Raw genomic sequence first — 25,907 nt, forward strand, 5'->3', positions numbered from 1 at the left:
GGATCGACTTCCAACAACAAACAAGCGTGGGGTTTATTTGTGTCAGCAGGCGGTTCTGGGGCCTCGGGATTTATTTGAGTGACACCTTCCTCAAAAATCACAAAAGCTTGGAAACGGCATTTTCAAAAAGACAATATTCTCTTGTAATTGCTTCCCTACATGAACAAATAGCATGCTGTGACCGTAACAGGACCAAGATTGCAGCTATGCATGGTAGGAAACCTGTAGCTACAGATGTCTGATTTTAAAAGCATCATGCCACACTATGCATATACAGCTGTTTTCCACAAGAAAGGGGTTTGTGTGGAAAAGCTGCAGGCTAAATTGTAAATTTAAGCTAACAAAGTTAAGCCTCCAATGTGCCAATATGATCGTACTGTTAGGTCTACTTAATATAACTGTTCAGAATAATGTATTTTATGTAGACTTTATACATGATGTGATAACAAATGCTCTTCTGATCCAATTTTTAAAATCTTCTATGCCAACAGGAACTGAAGGAAATGATTCATGTAATGCATTTTGCTAATATTATCACATTAACTGTAAATGAGTCAATTCACATGTCCATTCACAATTTAATTCACCTATTTATGATCAATTTCAGTTTAGAGTCTTGCTTTACTTGCTTTGCAAACTCCAGATCACAATCTGCTTTCAAGATTAGGAAGATAACTGGGGTGCCCAGAATATACCTCAGCTGATGTTTGCATTTTGTCTCCCTGAACAGTCTGGCCCTTTCTGACCTTTCCACCTGTTACTTCCACAGCCAAAGGCTTGCATGGTGTTTCTTCAAACTCTGTTCATGACTCCTGAGGGGATGAAAAATATGCAAATATGTATGAAACATTATAAATATCTGAATAGCCCTGTCTTGTATTAAAAAAAATAAAATGATTGTATTCTGAAATTGTGCCTTTGGAAGTTATATTCCTATTTAGTTTATTACATTTTACTATTTTTAATTATTAATGAAGGGGGTAGGGAGTAAAATATTTGTTACTTCCCCAAGGCATGAATCAGACTGATTTTTGATGAGAGACAAAGTTGGCCAGACAGTAAAGGTGACACAGAATTAATTAGACTCATGGGAAAACTGTTCCTAGGCAACTATTACTAAAAGTCAAGACTGATAAACTAACAAATCTATACTCTGCAACTGAAATAAGAGCAAGTGTAGGAGATTTTGATGAGTTTTCAAAAAAGCAGACTTCCCTTGTGTAAGCAATTATCAAAACTAGATTTAAGTAGTATTACCAAGCTTTTAAAGATCACAAATTAGCTACTAAAATAACTAAATAAAAAATATTCAGTGTTCTTGTGTTATTTCAGTTCTGGTTTTAAAGCCTATATTGTGACTTCTGGTCACATTTGTAGATTTTATCTTACCAGGAAGAGAATGAAAAGCTTACATTAATGTGGAAAAGAAAGTTGAGATTCTCAATCACTGGTCTCAGGATCCTGAGGCTTTAAGAAAATCATCATTATTATAATGGCATCACTTTTTAATACGCCAATCTTTCAAGAAAGCAAATCTCATTTTTTAAGTTATATACCTATGAGGAATTAAATGCCTCAAGTTATCGTTGTTGAACCAGACAACTTTTCACTTTTGGTCATAAATGTGAATTCTGTTCACTTAGCAGACATTCTTTATTATCTTAATTTAACGACTGCTTGGCAACTACTTACCATGTAGAGTGGAATGTGATCCTAGATCCATCTTTTCATTACAGATGCACTACTGAAGTTTGGATGAGAGCAGTTGTGTTTGGTTGGGAACCCGATTTCTCCTCCCTAATGTAGACATCAAAAAAAAAAATCTTTCAGGCAGTTAAATCCAAAATTATAATCCCCAAATACTACCTACAATAGTCAACCCCTTTAGACAATGCCTAAAATTTTGCTTAGTATGTTTTGGCACGAGTAGCTGAGGTCCTGTAAATTACTTCAATTCTCTGAGACCAAACAGCAGAAAACTTGAGATAGCTAAGATATCAAGACATATGCAAAGCACTCAATAACTGGATTAAAACTTAAAATGCAGTTATGACAGCTTATAAAGATCCACTAGAGGAGTTATCTGCTTTATCCTAAGCATGTTACCTAATAGTCTAAAACTTAATTCAGAAGCAATACTGTACAGACCTGCAGTGCCTGGTGCTGAGAAACCACAAACTGCAACTTTGTCACTATTCAGAATACAAGCACTTTTACATGTTTAATTTTTTTATGCTGACAACATATTTCTAATTAGAAAGACAGAGAGGACTAGTTCTACCTTTTAAAACAGAATACATTATTAATAATTGGAATTATATTGATCCCTATCATACTGATGAGGCATGTTGTTGCACTAGTCAGTGGTTACTGAGCCCAAAACACAAAGCATATATTAACACATAAGCTGTAACTCTAAATGGAATCTTTCTCACAAATTTATTTAAAAGTACATTAGTCTCCCAAACATCTAGTAGTAGGGTATCCTATTAATCACTCTCAGAGACGCACATTTTCAGTGCTTCACTTCCAGACATAATTCACCAGTTGTGAGACTGGAAGCTGTATTGTTACCTGAAACAAAAGCTCTCAAAACCAAAAGTAGTTTAGAGAGGAGATATTGCTTTATTCGGCATCGGGTGCTAGGTGGAAATTAGTTTCTTCATGGGTTTTCTCTGAAATGTCTCTCATAAGATGCTCAGGTAATATCACATGCTGATCTTTGGTCATCCACCATCAGTTTTCATCCTTATCAGACATATTAACTACTTAGCTAGTTGTTCATCCCTTTCTGTATACTTCAGAGGCTGACTTAAATGTTGGTATCCTTCAGGCCACGTCCTGAGGATTTTCTTTCCCACAGCTTGCCTGGCAGTCATATCCACCTTTTGATTTCCCACAATGATGAAAGAGTTGCCGAACTGATGAGCCTTACAATGCATTACAGCAATTTGTTTAGGCAATTGCACCACTTCTAAGAACTTCTTTATTAAATTTCCATATTTAACTGGTGTTCCTTGAGCTGACAGAGACTCCTTTCCTTCCACAATGCCCCATGGGTGTGCAGTACCCCAAAAGTATATTTCGAGTCAGTCCATATTTTCCAGCTGCTATTTCTAAAGCTCTGATTAATGCAATTAATTCTGCTTTTTGTGCTGAAGTTCCTGGAGGGAGTGCTTCTGCCTCTATAACTTCTTCTAGGATTACAGCATATCCTCCCTTCCTAGTTCTGTTATCAACAAATCTACTCCTGTCTACAAATAATTTCTGCTGAGTGTATAGTTTCATCCTTTAAATCCACTTGACTAGAATAAACCTGTTCAATTGTTGCCAAACAATCATGTTCTAATTCTGCCTCACCCAGTAAAGGTAACAAGGTTGCTGGATTCAATACTGAAGTCACTTTTCTAATAAAACAGCTTGATGTTTCATCATTCAGCTAGGGGATAACCAATGCCCCCCTTTTTGCTCTGAAACAGTAGTCACCGCGTGTGGTACCTGAACAATCAGCTTCTGCCCAGGGTTAACTTCCATGCCTCTTGTATGAGCATTAGGGTAGCCGCCACTGCCTGCAAACACGAAGGCCAGCCTTTACTTACTTGGTCCAGTTGCTTGGAAAAATATCCCACCAGTCTTTTCCAGGATCCAGTCTTCTGAATCAGTACTCCCAAAGCAACATGTTGTTTCTCGTGAACAAACCACTCAAAAGGTTTTAATCTGAGAGCTGGGGTAGTACTGGTTCCACTGCTTTAGATTGTCCTGGCATCCCCGCTTCCCGTATGGGAGGATTCACTGCATTCACCACTTCCTCGGGGACTGTAGATGTTTGCACATCTTTGTTTTGCTGGAATAAGAAAACTTGTGCCTCCAATGCTTTTTCTTCTGGTATTTGCACATGGATATGATTATCTTCAAATACAATTTGAGCATTAAGTTTACTTAATAAATCTCTTCCCAATAATGGCATAGGGCTATCAGGTACATAAAGGAACTTGTGCATAAAAACTCAAGATCCATATCCACATTTCATAGGTTGAAAGAAAGGCCTTATTTCTCTATTCCCTGTGGCACCAACAATAGACATATTAAGTCACTTTTAATTTTCCTTTAAAGAATTCAAAACAGAGCATGCTGCTCCTGTATCCACTAAAAATTCTACCTTTTCATTCCCCAACTTCAGGGTAACCAGGGGTTCTGTTGGGGGCACTTCTGAGTTTTTCCCTGGTCCCCATCACTGAGAATCTTAGTCCAGAGTAAGTAACTCTGTTACCCCGGGATTTTCCGCACTTCAGGGAAATTGTTCCTGAAATCTATTCTGGGGACATTGTCTCTTCCAGTGTCCTTTTCGCCTACACAATGTACACGGATCCCTTTCCAGAGTGGGGCTGTCCTGGGTCTGGCGGGGATAGGGTTAATTCTCCCCAGGACGTAGCAGGGACACAGGTATTCCATCCCATGTGAGCCATGCCCAGGGGGTAACAGGAGCTAGCCGGGGAAGGGGAGGGGCAGGAAGTCATCCCCCAGGGGAGCGGAGCGGTCGGGGGGCGTTCCGGGTGCGGTCGGCAAGCGGTGGTATCGTACTCGTGGCTGTGTATTCCTCTGTCGGTGTTATTATTGTTGTTGTTTCTTGCTCCCCTTGCTGTTCTGTTAAATTGCCTTTGTCTCAACCCACAAGTTTTTTGCCTTTTTCTTCCGATTCTCCCCTCCCGGCCGCGCTGGCGGGGGGAGGGCCCCATCTGAGCGAGCGGCTGCCGCGTGGTCCTTTGTTGCCGTCTGAGGCTAAACCACGACAGGGGCAAAGATTCCCATCTCTTTCCCCTATCTTCCGATCCCTTCTATTCCCATTCCATTTCCTTCCTCTCTGATTCCCTTATGCAATAGCTGCTGCAAGCAATCGTGCATTCCTCACTTGCTCTCTACCCTGTTTATGTTTCTCCTTCTCTTCCCTGTTACACACTTTCCAAGCAGTCTCTAACAATGTATTTATTGCTTCCCCTTCTTATCTCTGTAACTTCTTTCTTATGTATGGATTGGATAAGTTCCAGACACTTCCTTCCAAGATTTTAAATCTGCTACAGAAAATGATATTTTCACCCACACAGGTTCCCCTGCAGGTCCTGCTGCTTGTCCCAAAGGAGCTTGGAGCACTGCTCCCCCCCCTTGCCTAGTACAACCAGCCACAGGACTACGATGCTGCCCATCCTCTGTCCCTTCATCAATTTCTCTCCTTTTTTCACCCTCTCTCAGTGGTGCCACCAGCAACTGACTATCTTCCTCTTCTACTTCATCCTCCTTTTTATATTTATTACACCTTTTGCCAATACTACAAGCTGAACAACATCACTTCAACAATCTTGATTTCCCGTACTCCTGTTCTAATGCCAGCACATTAGTATCTGTAACCATTAAACCACAATCTTTTCTGCTGTTACAGTAATTTCTCAAGGTGAAAAATAAATCAACATAGGGAACTTCATCCCATTTACTTTCCCTTCTACAAAACAACATTAATTGCAATATAGTATTATATTTTAACATGCCATTCTTTGGCCATTTTTCCTGTTCTTCCAACACATATACAGGCCACCATTGATTACAATATTCAATTGATTTCCTTCGCGTTAGGGGATCCCTCCCAAATTTTCCCCAATGCTTCAAAATACATCCTAAGTCACCGTACAAGTGCAGGAAATAAACCAACCCAGCAGCTGCAAACAACACCAATTATAACCCAACGACACATACCCCTTCTTGGTATGATTTATTCGGGGGAAGTTACCATTACCATACAATACATTACCATACAATCTTACCATGCAACATCTCAACTTGTCATTCAGCTGGTTACTCACCACCCGACGGGGAATCACCAGGGAAGTCTCAGAGAAGAGGTCCGGTGCGCGCTGGAGTTCCACTTGTGATTTCCCCGCACCGATGAGAAGCAGTAAAACTCCAAGCCTATATGCGATGTCCCATCTGGGTCGCCAAAAACTGTTACCTGAAACAAAAGCTCTCGAAACCAAAAGTAGTTGGTTCTTGTTAGTGTGTTAGTATCAGGTTCTAACACAACACATGTAACAAGAGATCATCAGCATTTCCCCAAGGCAAAGAACAAAACAACATAAATTAAAAAAACACCACAAACAAAACAAAACAAAAAAACTAAAGTGGCACGTACAACTTTTAGGTCTGACAGCTCCAGCAGTTGTTCCTCTAAGAGGCCTGGAGAATGGCAAGAAATGTGAGACATTGCATCTGGAACCTTGCTGAGGTCTAGGCAGGCTCTGATTATGGTTTAGATCTGTAGCAAAACTTGCTTTTTCCAAGACACTGTTTTATTTTGGATAAACGTTTTCCATTTAAGGAACTTTCCCCCTTTGTTTTGGTTCCTGCTTTCAAGCCCTGTGCTGTGTTTCTGCCAGGTGTTCTTGGACACTGATACTAAATCTTGTCTGAAAAATGTGTAAACAAGTATGGTTAACTTGGTCTGACTGTACTGTTCATCCAGCCTTGCAAACTTTTCCTGATGTGGGGAAAAAGGAAGATGTTCTTGTGGCATGGCTCTAGGGTCTTAAGACTTATTCGAGTTGCAGGATTAAGAAGAGTAGACTCCTTGAACTATAAAGCATCTGCCATGTTAGGGATAACTAAATATCTCTTGTCAGGATGGCAAAGTGATTTTCCTAGCACGTCCACCAAATAACATTCCTCAAGGAGCCCCTTACGCCAAAAACAATACCCCTTGAGATTAGAAGATCGCAGAGGAATAGAAGGTCCAATTAATAACTTTTTACAACATGGGCTACTAGTGGAATGTGAATCAGAATATAACACCCCCATACTACTGGTAAAGAAACCGGATGGGACTTATCAAGTAGCACAAGACCTGAGGGCAGTAAATAAGATCGTTAAAGATCTGCACCCTGTAGTCGCCAATCCCTATACCTTACTCACCAAGTTGAAAAACAGCCAGGTATGGTTTACAGTACTAGACCTAAAAGATGCATTCTTTTGTCTGCCTTTAGCCAAAGAAAGTCAAAAGTTGTTTGCATTTGAGTGGGAAAGCCCCACCACTGGTAGAAAAACCCAGCTTACCTGGACAGTGTTACCCCAAGGTTTCAAAAACAGCCTGACAATTTTTGGAAATCAATTAGCATGAGAACTTGAAGCATGGAAGCCTCCTTCCAAAAATTGAACCCTTTTACAATATGTGGATGACTTATTAATAGCAACTGAAACAAAACCTGAGTGTATCCAATGGACCGTGAACTTGTTAAATTTTCTTGGAATAAATGGATATCGAGTCTCTCAACAGAAAGCTCAGATGGTACAACAGCAAGTGACCTACCTGGGATATGAGCTGTCTGGAGGACAACAAGAATTGGGAACTGGAAGAAAGGAAGCCATTTGTAGAACTCCACTCCCTCAGACAGTAAAAGAACTCAGAACCTTTTTGGGAATGACAGGTTGGTGTTGATTATGTATTTATACCTGTAGGATAATAGTGAAACCTTTATACAAACTTTTGAAAAATAATCCCACTCAATTGATATGGTCCAAAGAAGCCCAGAACGTGTTTGAAATACTCAAGAAAGAGCTCATGAAAGCCCCGGCTTTGGGTTTACCTGATGTAACCAAACCTTTCTGGCTTTTTTCTCACAAGAAACAGGGAATAGCTCTAGGGGTCCTAGCTCAACGGCTGGGACCCTACAAAAGAGCCGTAGCTTACTTCTCTAAACAATTAGATGAAGTAAGTAAAGGATGGCCAGGATGTTTACGAGCGGTAGCGGCTGTAATACTAAATATTGAGGAAGCCCGGAAATTTACTTTGGGCCAGAAGATGACAGTATTGGTTTCACATACAGTATCCACTGTGTTAGAACAGAAAGGGAATCACTGGCTTTCCCCATCCAGGTTTTTAAAATACCAGGCCATCCTGGTTGAATTGGATGATGTTAAAATTGAGGTGGCTAACGTTGTGAACCCAGCATCTTTCCTTAGTGGGGCAACAACTGAACCACTGGCACATGACTGTTTAGAAACAATAGAGACCGTGTACTTCAGCAGACCAGATCTGAAAGAAGAACCCCTGGAAGATGCACAGGACTCCTGGTTTACGGATGGAAGCAGCTTTGTCCGACAAGGTATCCATAAGGCTGGATATGCAGTGACCACAACAAATAAGGTAATTGAATCCCAACCATTGCCTGCCGGGACGTCAGCTCAAAAGGCTGAGATTATTGCCTTGACTAGGGCTCTGAAATTGGCAAAAGGGAAAAAGATAAATATATGGACAGACTCTAAATATGCCTTTGGAGTTGTTCATGCCCGTGGAGCAGTCTGGAAGGAATGAGGATTGCTTACCATGCAAGGAAAACAGATCAAACATATAGAAGAAATACTTTGCCTATTGGAGGCAGTACAGTTACCAGCTAGAGTTGCCATCATGCATTGTCGAGGACATCTGAGGGGTAACACTGACCAAGAAAGAGGTAACAGATTGGCTGACTATGAGGCTAAACAGGCAGCAGAAAGAACACAGAAAGAACAAATTTTAGCCTTAATTCCAGACAATAGAAATAAAGACCTGGACGACCATGAGGGCATTGAATATTCTAGATCAGATCAGGAGCTCATACAAGAATTAGGAGGACAAGTTCCCTCCAGGGGATGGGCTCATTTGAGTGATGGTAGAATTATCATACCTGCCAAACTAGTGTGGGGACTTGTTAAAGAAGAACACGATAAGACACATTGGGGAGCAGATTTGTTATGTAAATTTTTGAGTCAGAAATGGATAGGAAAGAATTTATATACCACTGTTCAACAAGTAACTCAGCAGTGTGAAATATGTTTAAGAAACAACCCCAACACAGGTAATCGAGTACAGTTAGGAACTATTAGGAAAGGAAATGTACCAGGAGACCATTGGCAAATCGATTTTTCCGAACTCCCAAGAAAAGGGGGGTACAAGTACTTATTGGTACTTACAGACACCTTTTCTGGATGGACAGAGGCTTTTTCTTGTAGAAGAAACAAGGCGAGAGAAGTGACTAAAGTGTTATTGAACGAGATAATACCTCGATTTGGGGTACCTACAGTCATCTCATCAGATAGAGGTACTCACTTCTGTGCACAAGTAGTGCAACAAGTTAGCAACCTATTGGGAATTGATTGGCAGTTACACACCCCATATAGGCCACAGGCCAGTGGGCAAGTAGAAAAAATGAATCACATGATAAAACAGCAGATAGCCAAAATATGTCAAGAAGCGAATTTGTATTGGTATCAAGCATTACCCATAGCTCTGCTTAGACTACGTGTAAAGCCAAGAGCTAAAGAGAACCTAAGCCCTTTTGAAATATTATATGGGAGACCATACCAGAAAAAATATAAAGGAGAAGATTTAAACCAGTTGGGAAATTCTTATTTGCAAAAATATGTTATTTCTTTGGGAAAACAATTAGAGAAAATCAATAAGAATGTCTTAGGAACCAGAGTTAAGGGATTGGACCATCCTATCCATCCCTTTAGTCCTGGAGATTGGGCTTATATTAATAATTTTTCAGGTGATCCACTGGAAGAGAAGTGGAACAGACCATTCCAAGTGCTACTGACCACCTTCACTGCAATCAAAATAAAGGAACAACTAGGATATGTTTGTGAAAATGCGGTAATTGAAAATGAAGATCTGTGCTTAGACACAGAGGACAGTGCATGTACTTTTGAGATGCTTCCCTCAGAACATGCTCAATCACAGGTGTATTATGTACGAAAAGGATGTGCCTGTATAAGGACTAGTTGTGTTAATGTTAGTATTGATACTTGTGAAGAAGAAACAAATGGAACTAACTTTTGTGTTTGTAATTTTACCAAGATACAAGGTTGTGATTTTAACTATTCTGTTCCTATAACTACCTCTCAGTTGATCTCTGATGGTTACACGCTGTACAATGATGTACCTAAACTACAGATTGGAATGGACATTAATGTCCTTAAGAAAATGCTTTCCCATCCAGACATTAAATCACTGCTAAAGAAAGTGAAAGAAACTTCTAAACAAACATTATGGCACATCCAGCACGATACTCTGGAAATAAGGAACATCATCACAATCATCAAGGAACACCATCGGTGGGACGTTTTTCTAAATACCTCACTAAAATCTCCGACCACTGCACAGTTTTTCAACTTCCTAGGGCATCCTGTACTAGTGCTGATCCTTGTAGCCCTACTGCTGACTACTCTCAACCTTTAGATGTGGTGGAAAGTACGGACTGTTGCTCAACAAGTACATGTATTATGGACTGTAAACAAGATTTTGCAAAAGAATTTGCAATAGCATAAAGAAAAGGGGGGATTGAATTAAGGAATAGGGCTGAGTACGACTTGAAGGTTTGCTTGACATAACTAAGCCACTCTTAGCATAAGCATGAGTTAGCAAATACTGTGAGTGTTTTGTTTTTTAGGCACGTATGCATGTAGCCATTGTATAGGTCAGCACAAATGTAACTTTGTAAGAGGAAATTGTCCCTGAGAACAGGATGCTATAGGACAATGTAACCTTGTAGAAAGAACTTATCTGAGAACAGTGGGCCTCAAGACCAATGAGACATATAGAACCAGTCACTATGACAATGAACTCTCAGAAATATAATGAATATGTTAATTAGTTCTTGGAAATCGCATAAATATTTATGTATAGTGTGTATATATGTTGTTAAACTAACTCTGCCTGTTGTGCACATTTGGAGGATCAATCCCCTGTGCGTCCAGCGCTGCAATAAAGAATACTTGCTTAATAGTCATCCCCGACTATTGAGTCCTGATTTCGGCCTTTCATGGCATCACTGTGAAGCAGAAGACTGTAGCAGAGCTGGAAGCAGAAAAAGCAGCTACTATTACACCTTTTAGAAAAACTATGACTAGTGCATCTGTATACACAGCAGGTAGGCAACTTCCAGATTTGTAGAATTGGTGTAGAGTGTTTCCCATTTGGCTAATGCTTTTCAGTGACTCCTCATTTTACTCATTCAATTTAATAACTGGCTGGTGTATCCTAGTGCAAAATCAGTGTAGTATAATAATTGCTTTTGAGAGAGGAAAATAAAATTTTAGAATTTTAACCAAAAGTATTAACATTTCAAAAGATGCTGACTTATGCTGTGTGCATGTATGTGTATTTGGCTTTATTTAAATATCAGTAAAATACTTAAAATTCTGAAGGACTCCTGCTAGGGACTGTGCCCATACTTTGCAACAGAATCAATTTAATGCCATTGCTTTCTTCAGTCTTTAATGTATGAGACTTAAATGCCCACAATCTACTGAAGTATTGGGAACAGGACATTGCCTTGACAAATAAATATTGGCTCTTCCTGTCATTTGGTATTCCACGTGCATCAGGACTTCTGCACGAGGTAATTAGTTGAGTATTCTTAATGTTAACCTCTGTTCTTCATACTCTGAGTCTTTCAAGTAGTATCTCAACATGATTGTGACTCTTCTACATTCTTGCTATAGAACAGGAGTGTGACAGGAGCCAATGTTGGGGTAGAAAACTATCTTTACTGCTTTGTCTGCATGCATAATAAAGATGTTGGTATTATATTTATGGTTTTATTTTCTATTGTAAAAGAACCACTAGTGCTTAAAGAGCCTTGTAGTTGACAAAAATGATCTAGCTGATCTTGAAACAAGTCCATGCACAAAACTCCTTTTTGCTTTTAGCTCGATACTGGGCTCCTGTTGTAGAGAGTTTAAATGTAAGAAACAATTGAAAAATTACAGAAAAGTTTTGCTGTGCTTTTCTTCTAGGTTTAGTGAGCGTGTTAGGACTGGGCATCGTAGCTCCCAATACTGCTTTCACACAAATGGTGACAACATTTGGCCTAGCTGGAATAGTGGGGTACCATACGGTATGGGATGTGACTCCTGCTCTTCACTTTCCACTTATGTCAGTGACTATTGCTATCTCAGGTAAGTAACTGTCATACAACTTCTCATTTTCTATTTGAAATAAACACTGCTCCTTTTACTTCAACTTTAGACAAAAATCTGCTGATATACTTTTAAAATGCAAAAGAGCCTAGTACTACTTTGCATCTCTGAGTTGTCCTTGCTATTTGTGGAAGTAGCCTGAAACATACTCTTTCCAAGAGTATGGTTTTTTTTTTTCAAAGGAAGGCAAATGTTGTGCTGTGTATTTTTTATTTTTATAAGTAATTTCCAACTCTTAAACTGTTTGCTTTAAAGTTTGTTTTACTTGGAGTGCTGCAGTCTCTCCTTTCATACAACGCATCTTTCCTCCCAAAACGTTGCCCTGAAAATAACTTCTTTCATATTTTCTGCTTTCTTTTTTTCCTCTCCTCAAACTATGTGTTTTGAGGAAGGGGGAAAAAAAGAAAAATTTCCTAACAGTGACCTGTAAGATTTGTAACCTTATAAATATGTAAAATTTTATATAGGCGGGTGTGTGTATATATGTGACAGGTCTTGAGTCTGATCTATTTTGACTATTAAAAGCAACGTTTCTTTTATTGAACAAGTACTCGGAGGCTGACTCTGTGGTTGAGGCACTGTACTTCAAAGCTACATTCATATACTTTTTTTTTCCTTTGAAACATGTTTATATTGCTGAAAAAGATCATGGCAGTCTTTGTTTAAATAGTAATGTGTAGAGTAGGGGTAAAAATTTGAGTTGACTGGGGGTTTTTTGTGTTTGGTTTTTTTGACAGATGGAAGGAAACTTGCTCTAGGTATAGAGCCTTTTAAGGTTCAATAACACTTCTTTTCCCTTTTAAATAGGACTAACTGCAGTTGGACTGGTATTGATGGGAGGAAACTATCTCCCTGAAAATACTCCTCAAAGTCTAGCAGTGCTTTCAACCTTTATCTCTTCAGTCAATATTGCAGGTATGAATGTTAGGTTTGGGTTGTTTGATTTTTTCCTGAGGCTAACTTAAAGCACTTGTGTAATTATTTTAATTCTTCTAGCTCATAAAGTGGGGGAAAAGTTTTAATAGATATCACACATTAATTGTCCAAAACCACACCCTATACAATTTCTCCCAGTCAAGAGTTTGACTTCTACTTCAGTTAAGAACAAGCCATCTGGTGACTTATATGCATTCTGGAGAAATTTGCCCTTCTGTGTAATAATCGGAAAGATTTTGATAAAGATTATATACTTTGTGCCTCTACTGCATAATGCACTAATAATGCATATTTATGTTTTCCTTATTGATGATGTATCTGCGCTCAGGCTTATGCTGTGTTGGTGCCCTGGCTGATCTGTCCACCCAAGGAACAGCTCGTCTTGGAAATGCTTTGGGTATGATTGGTGTTGCAGGAGGTTTAGCAGCAACTCTCGGAGGCCTTAAACCCTCACCCAAATTGTTGTACTCGGTGGTACCATAGGTATGTGTATGATACTATAAACTAACAAAATATGCTCTATACGTGCATTTATGCAAGATATATATATGTGTTATGGTTTGAGAAAACCCATAACAATTTATTGTTGTTTAGACAATTATTCTATCACCCGATGACTCCTCCCCACCCGGAAAGGGGAATCAGGGAACACAAAGAACCATGAGGGTTGAAATATAAATAGATTCAGTAGAATAAAACTAAATGATTAACAGTAATACTAAAGAACCAGTATTAATCCCGATACTGATATAAGATATACAAGAATTATACTCAGCCAATTCTATCAGTAGGAAGCTGTGCACTCCCAGCAGTGGATAGCAAATGTCGGACACTGCGAGCCCAACGGCTTCGGGAGGAAGGGAAGGCCTCAGGGGTCCGGCACCAGGGCAAGGAGTTGTCTGGACCGCTGCCATCAAGGGAGAGAGAGAACTATGCAGCAAACTTTTCTAATTTATATTGAATGTGACATTCATGGTATGAAATACTCCTGTTGGCCAGCCTGGGTCAAATGCCCTAGGCCTTGCTCCTCCTTCTCCCTGCACCTGGCAAGGCTTGAAAACACTAAGACCTTGAATCCCACAGAGCCTGGCTGGCTATAAAGTAAATATTTTCATGAATTCAGACACTAGAGTCTTCTAAAAGTGCAGTTTTCCCCAGCATTAGAAGAAAAGTTAGTCCTGTGTCTCTCAACCCAGGACAATATGCAAAGCATTGTATAGGTCACAGGCGAATTGACTAACTTACGTTTATGGCTTGCTTGTGTTATTTTGCAAGTATGCGAACAAAGAATCATAAGTCCCAGGGCTCTTATTAATGCATCAGGATGCGGTAAAGAATGGAGAGACTGGCAGAAAAGCAGGAGCACATCATCTCTGTTAGGGAAACTGGGGATGCAGAGGTGAATGAACTTGCCCGACTTCATACTTCTGTTCAGTTGCTGACTGAATGCTGCCGAATTCACTTTTTCACATTGTGCTTTCTTAACAGAAAATGTTGAATTTCTCAATATTTAATGAAGCTTCTAAGAATATGATATGCTTTAATCTTCTCTCTAATTTCCATTATATCCTCATTGCATAAAATACACATATGCACCTTCCAGTTAAATGCCCTAGCAATTTCTAGCATGAACAAGTTTTTCTGTTGGAACAGGCATGTGCGTGCAATGTATTTGTTGCACACTGAACCATGATATATCAATTTCTAGCTGCACAGATTAATTGTGTTTTGTAAGACTTCCCTTCTGTCTTCAACTCCCAATAGGTTTGACGATTGCTAAACGCATCCAGATTACAGATCTGCCTCAACTCGTGGCTGCTTTTCATAGTTTGGTTGGTTTTGCTGCTATGCTCACCTCTGTAGCAGAATACATGATCGAATATCCTTACTTTGCTACTGATCCAGCTGCAAACCTCACCAAGATTGTGGCTTACCTTGGCATGTACATTGGTGGGGTGACTTTCAGTGGCTCTCTTGTGGCTTATGGAAAACTGCAAGGTGAGACCTTCCATTCAGAACTAAGTATTTCTTAAAGGTTCACACACACACACACACACACACCCCCCCCCAAGATTTAGCTCTGCCTTTAGACTACTGTGTAATTGGAAAGAAACATTGTATTTTGCTCCAGGTAAAAGTTTGTATGTTTAACTTTTATGAGTGTACTTTTTAAAATTCTGTTCTTGCTTGTGTACAGCTTTAGTTATGAATGGTTTTGTCTTCAGTGCTTGGACATATTACTGCTATTTAATTACCAAATCATATAAGCTTCCCTCAGTTCATCTCATGTAGAAATGAGTGTTGCTAAGACACTGTACCTGACTTTATTTTATTGAATGTTTATGATCACAGCTTTGTCTTCCTGAGCAGACATTTTAATTGAAACCCTGGTGTTGTTGGACTCAGTGAGCACTGCTAATATTTATGGGGTTTTGTTCTTAGCATTGTAGGCTTCATTTTGGTAGGTAGTTTTGCAGTATCATTTAAGACTGACTTGCTTTAAACCATCCAATCCACTATCTATTTACCTACTGTGCAAACTCCATGCCTCTTACTGTTTTACTAAATATGCCTTCTAAATTAAACACTTGATAATTTCTGATTCTTATGCACCTGAAGGTTTCTTTATTGCATTTATTTTTGGTTTTGTAAGCACACAGCTTTTGAGAGACTGAGATAGCTGGAACTTCTTAGTACAGATATTAAGAGCTTCCTGTTACTAGTCTTGTTATTAGCCTTGCAATAGTTCCTTTGGGAAACATCTGTTTGCTTTCTTCAGGGTTTATGAGACCAGCCATTGAAAGAGGAAGCATGATATGGATGGAAAGCTGTCTTCTCTAATAATCTTTTGAAGGCTTTGTCAGTAGTATGCATTTCTGAGAAGAAAAAAATGAGTAACTACTTAGCAATTATTTTCTTTCTCTTCTCCATCTTCCCCTCTCCACCCCTCCTAGTGATTTGTGCGTATGTCCTTGGTGAACTTCACTGCCTGTTTCAGCCCACTCTCCTGGTCTTTTTGGTTTGGTTTTTCTCCCCCCCCCATCATATCAGCACGATAATAATCTTGTCTATACTATTGAACTAGAAGTAGCAGGTCATACACTTTGATCAGTTCATTCTTTCTCTTGAATTCAGCTAAATTTAAATGAGACAGTAAGTAAATACACCAAAAGTAACGGATAATTATTTTTACTCTTTGCTGTGTTGTTTTAAAGCCTAGGGTGAAAATAAATACTTTTTTGTCCTTTTAAACTGAATCACACATTCCCAAACCTCTCTTCCCTTCAAGTCTCTGCCAACATGGGAAGCTGTGGGAAGTCTGTGTGACTGAGGGTCCTGGTGAAGCTAAAGCATTTGAAAGCAGGATTATTTTATATTTGGGGTTATCTGCGTAGTCATATATTTCTAAGCATACAGCTTTTGAGAGACTTGAGATAATATCTGTACTAAGAAGTTCCAGCTAAGAGCTTCCTATTACAGAGCTTCATGCACAGCATGCAAAGACTTGGGGCCAGAATTTAAGCAAGTTTAATGAAGGGAAAATAAAAAGGCGCTTTTCAAGAGGAAAAAGAGGTCTTCGTGATTATTCTGAAACACTTGAGAGATTAAAGTAAAAGTAGTAAAGGAAGTAGGAAGTAAAACAAGAGTTTAAACAGGAATATTTGAGAATCTAGAATAAGTCTGAATGTGTTGCAATACTTAGCACAAGGTCTTAGCTTCACTTAACTTGTTTTATCTTCCACTCCTTCCTTTTTTTCTTCTTTTTTTAAATTTTTCTTTTGCTGAGGTATTCAGTCTTCTCTGGGGCAAGAGACGGGTTCTCCTGCATGTATGTGTCAATTGCTGAATATGCATTTAACTGCAGGTATCCTGAATTCTACACCACTGCTCTTGCCTTGTCGACATGCATTGAATGCAGGATTGCTGGCTGCCAGCATTGGCAGAATGGTTCCGTACATGATTTATCCTAGTTATACTATGGGAATTATTTGTTTAGGTTCTGTCTCAGTGCTCTCAGCCATAATGGTAAGTTGGGGAATTATAGGAGGTGAAATAAATTAAACAAGCGGTTCATTCTTCAGCTTTACAAGTTTCCTCTTGATGTTTTTATTTTACCATCCTGAGTTACTATCATCATAGTGTCTGTATGTTAACTTGCAGTAGCAAGTAGCAACTGGCTTTCCTAAATCTAGCTGTAAAACAGAACTGTTCCAAGGAACAAGCATGTGTGTATATAATTACTTTTTGCAGCTATGACTTAATGGAGGCTTTTATGTGATGATAAACTGATATTTTAAAAGACTTTCCAAAAAGTTCATCTTTAAAATACTTAGAAAGGCACTGGATCTACAGGTTGTCACTTAAGATTATCCTCATGTGTAACTTCCCCCATTCACTCACACCAGCTGTTGCAAAATTTACCCTACATATTACCATTCTGTAAACTGAGTCTTGCAAAGTCTGCTCAGTATGAATACTTTACTGGTATGAAAAATTCCATGGAGCCAGTGGGATATTTCTATGAGTAAAAATATGTGACTAAGCACAGGATGAGGACAGTGGAGTGCCTTCCTGTCCTCTCTCAGAAGGCACAATTGGTAAGTCAAATCCTCAGGCCACAGCTTGATGTCTCCTATGTTGAAAATACTTGTATTGGGTTATTAAGTAACTTCATATTTATTTTTTAATGCTGAAGGCAGACTGTCCTCTTTGCATGGTCTCCTTAGTCATGGCTTATATTGAAGTGTATATTTTCTTTCCTTTTCCAGGGTGTAACTTTAACAGCAGCTATTGGAGGTGCTGACATGCCTGTAGTTATTACTGTCCTGAACTCATTCTGGATGGGCTTTGTGTGCTGAGGGTTTCCTACTGAACAACAACTTGCTGACCATTGTTGGTGCACTCATTAGCTCCTCTGGCGCCATCCTCTCTTACATCATGTGTGTGGTAAGAATTGAACAGAAATTGTGCTTGTTTTCCAAGTAATGAGAAACCTTATTCAGCAATCAGAAGACCAGACTGCTAGGTGTTTAGATACTAGAAAGTTCTTGATTGAAACTGTTGGACGAGATGTCAGTCATATCTCTGATTTGGAAAGATACCCACTTCAAAACTGAGGAAAGCCTTTGCATTGACTTGAACATTCAGGATTTGAATCTGGGCTCAAATAGATATGATTACTTGTGCTCAGTTGTCTTTTTAGTCAAGTTACTCTGCAGTGTTGTTAAATTTAAACTAAAATTAAAATTTATCAGTGAGTTCCTTTAAAAACAAACAACCAACAACAAACCAACATGTTTGGTTTGACTAGAGAGTAATTTAAAGTTTGTTTTTTGAAGTATAGGAAAGTGCTACTTTCTTCAGAGCAGCTACTCTGAAATATCATGGGGTGGCAGCAGGCTTGCATTAATGCATTGCTGATACTAACGTTTGTGTCAGAGCAAACTTGAGCTTCAACTCTCTTTGTAATTGTATTGCATTATTAGTAATAGTCTCCTTTTTTTCCTGGAACATTTGTACAGAAGTCTCTTGTCTTCTAGTGTGTGTTTCCTTTTTGTTTTTGAAGATGAAGAGCTAATGACTCAAAGAAAACTGTTCACAGTGCAATAGCTACCAACCTCCTGATTCTCTGTTGTGTAGTTCTGTTTCACTTCTGCTCTTGTGTTCTTATATGATCAGTGTCGCTATTCTCCCATCCTGATGGTTTTTCTATGGTCAGCCCAGGCTGTTGTCTTCTACTTCCTCTCTGCTTATAAATAGTGTTGTTACCGTGTTAGGAATGTTCAGTATCATTCATTTTCATCTCAAGGAACAATTTCAGAAAAGCTTAAAGTATTTTTGTGCAGCTTCACGGAGGTGAGTTCAAATGAACAATCCCAGGTATGAATTTTAAAGAATCCTGTCCTTACTTGAACATCCTGTATCTCCTTATCAAAAGGAAATAAAATTATGTGGCTTGTAGGATATCTTTTTTATATATAAATATATATTTTTTTATATACAGCCAGCAATTCAGTCAATATCAGTAGAAAGATGATGCTTATGGGGTAACACAGATATGAAAAGTATGTTCTTTAAAGGTCAAATTCTTGTAAGTCTTGGTGAAAATATGATCTGTCGGATACATATTTACCAGTAGGCATAGTCACTCTGTAGCTTCATTTTTCTCTTACTTCCCCTTTTTATTGCTAGCTCTTCTCAGAACTCACAGAGTTTTGAGATACTTCCGAAAACAGATGCAAGTATCTCAGTAAATAGGAAGCCTGGGGAAATAATTAGCAAAATAGTTATGCAGTGAGAGTGGCTTTCCTCTATGTATTTCTCAAACTTCAGGAAGTTTAGTTTTTGAGGTAAAATTCTCAAAATCTTGTGCTGATTCACATAAACTTAGACAATTAAAGTTGATCAGCGAGTAAAATTTAAATTATTTTGTATAATTTTTAAACAATAAGCAGAATAACTTGTTTCTCCCCCAGTGTTTTTCTTTCCTGCTTTACTTCCTTTAATGGAAATCATTACTTTTAAAAGTGTTCTTATAATAAAGGGATTCAGTATCAATGTCTTCAAGCTATGTTTCAGGAGAAAAAAACGTACAAGAGTTTCAATAAACTCTGCTTTAGGCTGTTGCAACCTATGCTAATGAACCAATGCAGTTCCATGTCTGTCCTCCGCACCCCCCCTCCTTTACCTTTGTCTAAAGCAATATACTTATTGAAGCTTATATAGTACAGATTAAAAGGTGTTTTTGGAAACATCTTAATTGTTGAAAACTTCTTTTTACATTTTCAATTACTTTTTGTGATAAAACTGTAGCTTAATCATCCAAAGATAATCTCTTAAAGCTTTTTACATGAGTTGATAAAATTGACTGACACATATTCAGATAATACCTTAATTTTTGTACTTGTATCAGTTTGATTTTTCCACCAATCCCTCTTTTGTGCCTATTTAGGTGAGTCAAGGACAAAAAACCTTAACTTCAAAAAAAGCAAAGGCCTGTACTGTTCACTCATCCTGTGAATTATGACTTCTTTTAAAACACTAACACAATGTGACTTTTTCAGAACATTCGATTGTATTAGCAAGTGCTTCCCCCCCTGAGCAAATACTTGTTCATTACAACTGTAGTACTAGAATCAGAATGCTTAGGGATGGGGAAAATGCTTCAGGTGGAAGAGGAACCACTAATTGGGGTGATGAAAGAGAGCAAGAGAAGGGACAAGCAGTGTTAATCTTACAAATTGTATGTTGGCCCATCACCTGTGCTAGCTGTGTGGTTTATGTGGGCACAGTGTGGTATGGAAGGACTTAGAGTTCTTAGGGATGAAGCATTTGGTTTTCCCTGGTTGGAAGCTCCTGGCAAGCATCACCTGTGTATGCACAGCAGAGAGGGCTGTAGTTGGATTATCTGTGAATGGTGAAGCCTGCTTTGTTCGTATGTTTGTGGTCTGTGGTGGTAAAGGTGAAAGAGGCTATAGAAGATCTAACCAGCACAGGGACACTGTGGTAAGTCGTAGCTGCGTTAATTGTTGCTTGATGAGGTCTTGGCTCATTTTGAAGCCTTCTGTACTGTTACCAAAGGCAGGCCTCTGCTTTGTTTATAACCATACGCTAAATAAAATGAGTTAATTACCGAGCTGCTTACTGTGTGAGAAAATAGTTGGTCACCGAGCTGATAGTGCTAAGGATGGGATAACAAGAAGTAGTTAATCACCTCAAGGTTCTCTCATATGTCAAAGTATGCACTCCTATACCAATTGGGACAGAGCTGTGGCTACTTCAAAGGATATCCTTATCACCCTCAAGAAGCTGGCAAACTTACAGTAAACTTTCACTGTCCTGAGATGACTCAATACCTTAAAAGGATAATGTGAAGAAGGGTATCCCTACCCAAATGACCACCAAGGAACTCACGCCTGCGCAGAAGTGTTTTGCAGATGCAGCAAAATTTAATACGCATATGCAAAAGAGCTATTCGGTTATCCTAATGAATATGTAAGCCTAGGTGGAGTTATGTATTAGCTAGGTGGAATAATGAGAATTGTTTGTGTATAAATAATGGGTGAATGTCCCCAGTAAGGTGTGCTAGATTTGTGGATTTCTACCTAGCACCTGATGCCGAATAAAGCAATATCTCCTCTCTAAACTACTTTTGATTTTGAGAGCTTTTGTTTCAGGTAACACTACCACCCCCTTTTTGCCAGACTTCCCTCCTCTTTCCTCGGCTCTGTGGTACATAACCAGGCAAGGGTGCTTCAATCTCATGCTTGCTTTGTGTGGATTCTCAGATTTCTAATATTTGAACTTTTTTCCTCATCTGGTCTTACTGTTGTCTTTTGGTTTAGATATGACTAGAAAGTGCTTTGCTGCTTGCAAGCTTAGCGTGTGTAACATCTGAAGAGGGTATTCTTTTGTCTAGACTGTCTTAGCTGACACTTAACTAATGCAATATACCAAGTAGTCTGTTTTTCTCTTTGAAGGCTTAATATTGTGATATACATCAAAGGTAGTGTATTCTTAGACGATATGAACTACTGCCCACTGCAGTCAGTAGAAAGATGCTGATTTCACAGAGCCTGCATTTGTGTGCCTGCCTTACAGTATCTGAAACAGTGGTGATGTATTGGGATAAACAAAAATTCTAACATCTTTGTTGTTCTTATTTGCTAGATGATGAATTTCACAAAATCATAGGCTATCTTCTCAGGCTATAGCAAAAATCTGTGGAGTTGCATGATTTGAAATGTCAGTGGAAAATGGACCCTTGGAAGCATACTTTTGCATGGATGTTTCCTCTTGCTTGTATGTGTGCCTCTCCAGATTCATTCTTAAATTTTGCTGTGGTTTCTGAGCTAGCACAGCAGATGTATGACACACGTTTGTTTAAAGTAGTGAATTATCCTGTTCCTTTCCTACTTCTAAAGTTTTGTTTACTGCATTTACAAGTTTTGCCTTCTTCCAGATATCGCTTTAGAATCACACTCACAAAGAGGCATGCCAGTGAAAGCATTTAGCCAGTGACTTTTCCTGGCTATGTATCTACAGAGCCGAATTTTCAGAATGTGTTCTCTTAAAGCTCCTAGTTTAAGATCTCTTGTTCCCCTTTGGTGCTCTGACAGCAAGTTAATGCGCCGCCCCCTGCCCCTTCAGTTCATTATAATTTGTTTTGAGTGTTAGCATTTAGTTAGTTTTGTGTGGCTACTTAGCTTTGTTCTGTTCTTTTCTGTCTTGATGCTGTAGGAGCTTTGCTTCTGTGCTACTTGTAAGAGCTAGGTGGCTTCCATGCTGTCATATAACAGTTCTATGCTTACATGTTGAATTGCTCAAGAACTTAGAAAATAACTTGCAAAAATTGTGTGTATATTTTATTTGTGTATATATATATATAAATCTGTCATCAAATATGTGTTCTTTTATAGTCCTGCCTTTTAAGAACAGAAATAAACCAATATTTGCTGAGGTGTTTGGTTTTTTTTGTTTGTGGTGGGTTTTTTTTTTAATTTATGTTGTTTTGTTCTTTGCCTTGGGGAAATGCTGATGATCTCTTGTTACATGTGTTATGTGTTGGAAGCTGATGTTTGGCTATTGCTGTTTTAATCTGGGTCGCTGTTTTAAGGGGCCTGTTTGTAAAAAGTTTTGAGTTGAAAACTGGTAAAACCAGCAGACAAAGACTATTGTCAGGAAAGTTTTAATATCTTCAGAAGTTTTGTTTGTGGTCCTCTCTCCTTTGTTTTGGATTTCATCTGTAGCTGATCAATAAACCTCTTGTCTTTCAGGCTACGAACTGTTCCCTTGCAAATGTGATTCTAGGGGGCTATGGCACCACATCATCAGCTGGTGGGAAGCCCATGGAAATTACTGGAACCCACACGGAAATCAATGTGGACAATACAATAGAAATGATAAAGGAAGCCAATAACATTATTATTACTCCAGGTAAGACACTCTTGACTCATACAGCAAGATGTTAAGAGGATGAATAATTTAAAAACAAACAAACAAACACAACAAAAACCCAAACAAACAAAGAAAAAAACCCAAACCACAACCAACACAACAAACAAACCCAAACCAAAAAAACCTGTAGCATGTCTTGTAGTTGCAACGTAGCAGCAGCATGTCAAATGTTGACTGGGGTTGTGGGATCTGTTTTTGTTCACAAGTTAGTCATCATTCCTATTTGTAGAAATGTGTATGTCACTAATTTTCCTTGTGTGTGTCTCTTCGAACTTTGTCCTATTTACTTAGATTTTTAAATTCTTCAGGACAAAGGCTGTCTTCTGTAAATTATGTTTACAGTTAATTCTACGTATGGCTGTTGTGGTGTGAGTTTCCAAGCACTACCACAATACCAATGGTACCAATAACAAAACATCTTTGTCGGAGACATGGACAATGGGATAGAGTGCACCCTCAGCAAGTTTGCCAACGACACCGAGCTCGGTGGTGCAGTCGACACGCTGGAGGGAAGGGATGCCATCCAGAGGGACCTGGACAGGCTTGAGAGGTGGGCTCATGCAAACCGCATGAAGTTCAACCAGGCCAAGTGCAGGGTCCTGCACCTGGGACATGGCAATCCCAGGCACAAATACAGGTTGGGTGGAGAATGGCTGGAGGGAAGCCCTGAGGAGAAGGACTTGGGAGTGCTCGTGGATGAGAAGCTCAACATGAGCCGGCAGTGTGCGCTGGCAGCCCAGAAAGCCAACTGCATCCTGGGCTGCATCAAGAGAAGTGTGGCCAGCAGGTCGCGGGAGGTGATTCTGCCCCTCTGCTCTGCTCTCGTGAGACCCCACCTGGAATACTGTGTCCAGCTCTGGAGTTCTCAACACAGGAAGGACATGGACCTGTTGGAACGGGTCCAGCGGAGGGCCATGAAGATGATCAGAGGGCTGGAGCACCTCCCCTATGAAGACAGGCTGAGAGAGCTGGGGTTGTTCAGCCTGGAGAGGAGAAGGCTCTGAGGGAGACCTCATAGCAGCCTTCCAATATCTGAAGGGAGCCTACAGGAGAGCCGGAGAGGGACTCTTTGTCAGGAGATGTAGTGACAAGACAAGGGGTAATGGTTTTAAATTGGAAGAGGGGAGATTTACATTAGATATTAGGAGGAAATTCTTTACTGTGAGGGTGGTGAGACACTGGAACAGGTTGCCCAGGGAGGTTGTGGTTGCCCCATCCCTGGAGGTGTTCAAGGCCAGGCTGGATGGGGCTTTGAGCAACGTGGTCTAGTGGGAGGTGTCCCTGCCCATGGCAGGGGGGTTGGAACTCGATGATCTTTAAGGTCCCTTCCAACTCTAACCATTCTATGATATCTGTCTCTTAAGATTCTGAAAGAGGCTTTTGTTTATGCTTCTTGTCTACTTGCTCAATTCTGCATTTTTTTGTTAAAAAGCCTACAGAAAAAAATCTTAATTAGTATTCACTAAATACTGGAATTAAAATAGTAAAAAAACCCCTGAAAACTGAAGACCTGAAAATCCTGAGTTCTCTGAAACTGTTATGTTGGCCATAGGCTTATATAGTTCAATAATACGTTTCCTGTTAGAAGTCAGGTGGGGAGTAGTTCAAGGCTTGTTTTCCTTCAACTGAGCAGCACAACTGTTGTGTTAAATTATAGTTTAGCATTGGAATTAGAAGAATGCTAAAAAATGAAGTAGTCTTTCTTTTTGCTGCAGCTTAAATGAAAGCATCAGTGAGATAGAGTTCTAATTTGGGAAGTTACCTTTATTTCCAACAAAGCTTGCAAATATCTTCAAGGAGTTTGTCTCTTGCTTCTGTGGTCAAACCTTGAGGACACCATTAATAATTTATGCTCTGCATTTTCTTCATGGACTTTATTGCTCTGCTGAATACAGATACAAAGACTGAAAATATTATTTGCTGCTAAAAGTCATATTTTGCTGCTGAATTATAGTGGTCAGGTTGAAACTCCCCTGGGAATGTATCTGATGTATATATTGGGATTTTGTTTATTTTTAATTATGAGAGCTTCTGGTTGTGTGCAAGGTACCCTTATTCTCCATGACTATTCTGTCTGCACTGAAACAGAAAAATAGCTTAAAATTTGGAAATTATTTCAGTTTACGGTTTGTGTGCAGCAAAAGCTCAGTACCCCATAGCTGATCTAGTGAAGATGTTGAGAGAACGAGGGAAAAATGTCAGGTAAGTACTTTACTTGATGATAAGTGTTACTTTTTTTTTTTTTTCATTCCACTAAAATCTCCTACAAGTCTGTGTTTTGGTTTAATTTTTATTTCAGCAGTCTTTCTTATGCTGATCTCTCTCTCAGAAATACCAGCTGGAGGAATGTTTTAGTCTTATTAACTTATAGCTGAATATCTAGAAATTTCATGCTTTAGTGTAAAAGGTATTTCTACCTTTTACTATTTCAGGGACTTAAGATCCCTTAGACTGTTCTTAAAGTTGGCTTTTGGGAGGTAGCCTCAGCAGTTGAAGAATAATTTTATTTCTTGTTTCTTTGTTTGGTGCTGAAGCTTAGTTAAAAAGAATGGCTTTGAAATTTAATACTACTTTACTGTAGCAACAAAATCTTACTTTTTTTGTAAGGTAAGTTAGCAAGCTCCTTTAGATACACTCTTTAGGTATGCTCCTTACATACACTCTGCCTTTAGATATAGTAGTACTTTTCTACCAAAAAAAAGCAGTGAAGTTTTTTTTTAAAATAAAATTTCAATGTAGCTTTTTGTATTCTGTTCAAGAGAACAGTTAGCAACCTTTCTAAAGGTGGAGTTTGGAGAACTGTGTGAAAGCAGTCACTGTTGAAAATTGTTACTATGCAGAGTAATCGCAACAGCTGACTTCAGCGTAGGGAGAATAGGTTTTCCTCTATGCTTGTAATCAATGGGGAGAGAGAACAGGCTTAAACTAAGCAAGCGCTTTGAATTGCCTCCTGGAGAAACCTCCATTAAGGGGGATTGTTCACTAGGTTAAAGGAGCTTTATTTTAGTTTTTTT

At 39.1% G+C, this 25,907-nt stretch overlaps 1 pseudogene; it reads left to right on the plus strand.

Annotated features, from left to right (window-relative positions):
• Positions 1-3,055: 3,055 nt before the first annotated feature.
• Positions 3,056-25,099, plus strand: LOC141476747 (NAD(P) transhydrogenase, mitochondrial-like; annotated as a pseudogene).
• The last annotated feature ends 808 nt before the right edge of the window (positions 25,100-25,907 follow it).

The sequence above is a fragment of the Numenius arquata genome, chromosome W (assembly GCF_964106895.1).
Source record: "Numenius arquata chromosome W, bNumArq3.hap1.1, whole genome shotgun sequence".
Taxonomy (NCBI): Eukaryota; Metazoa; Chordata; class Aves; order Charadriiformes; family Scolopacidae; genus Numenius; species Numenius arquata.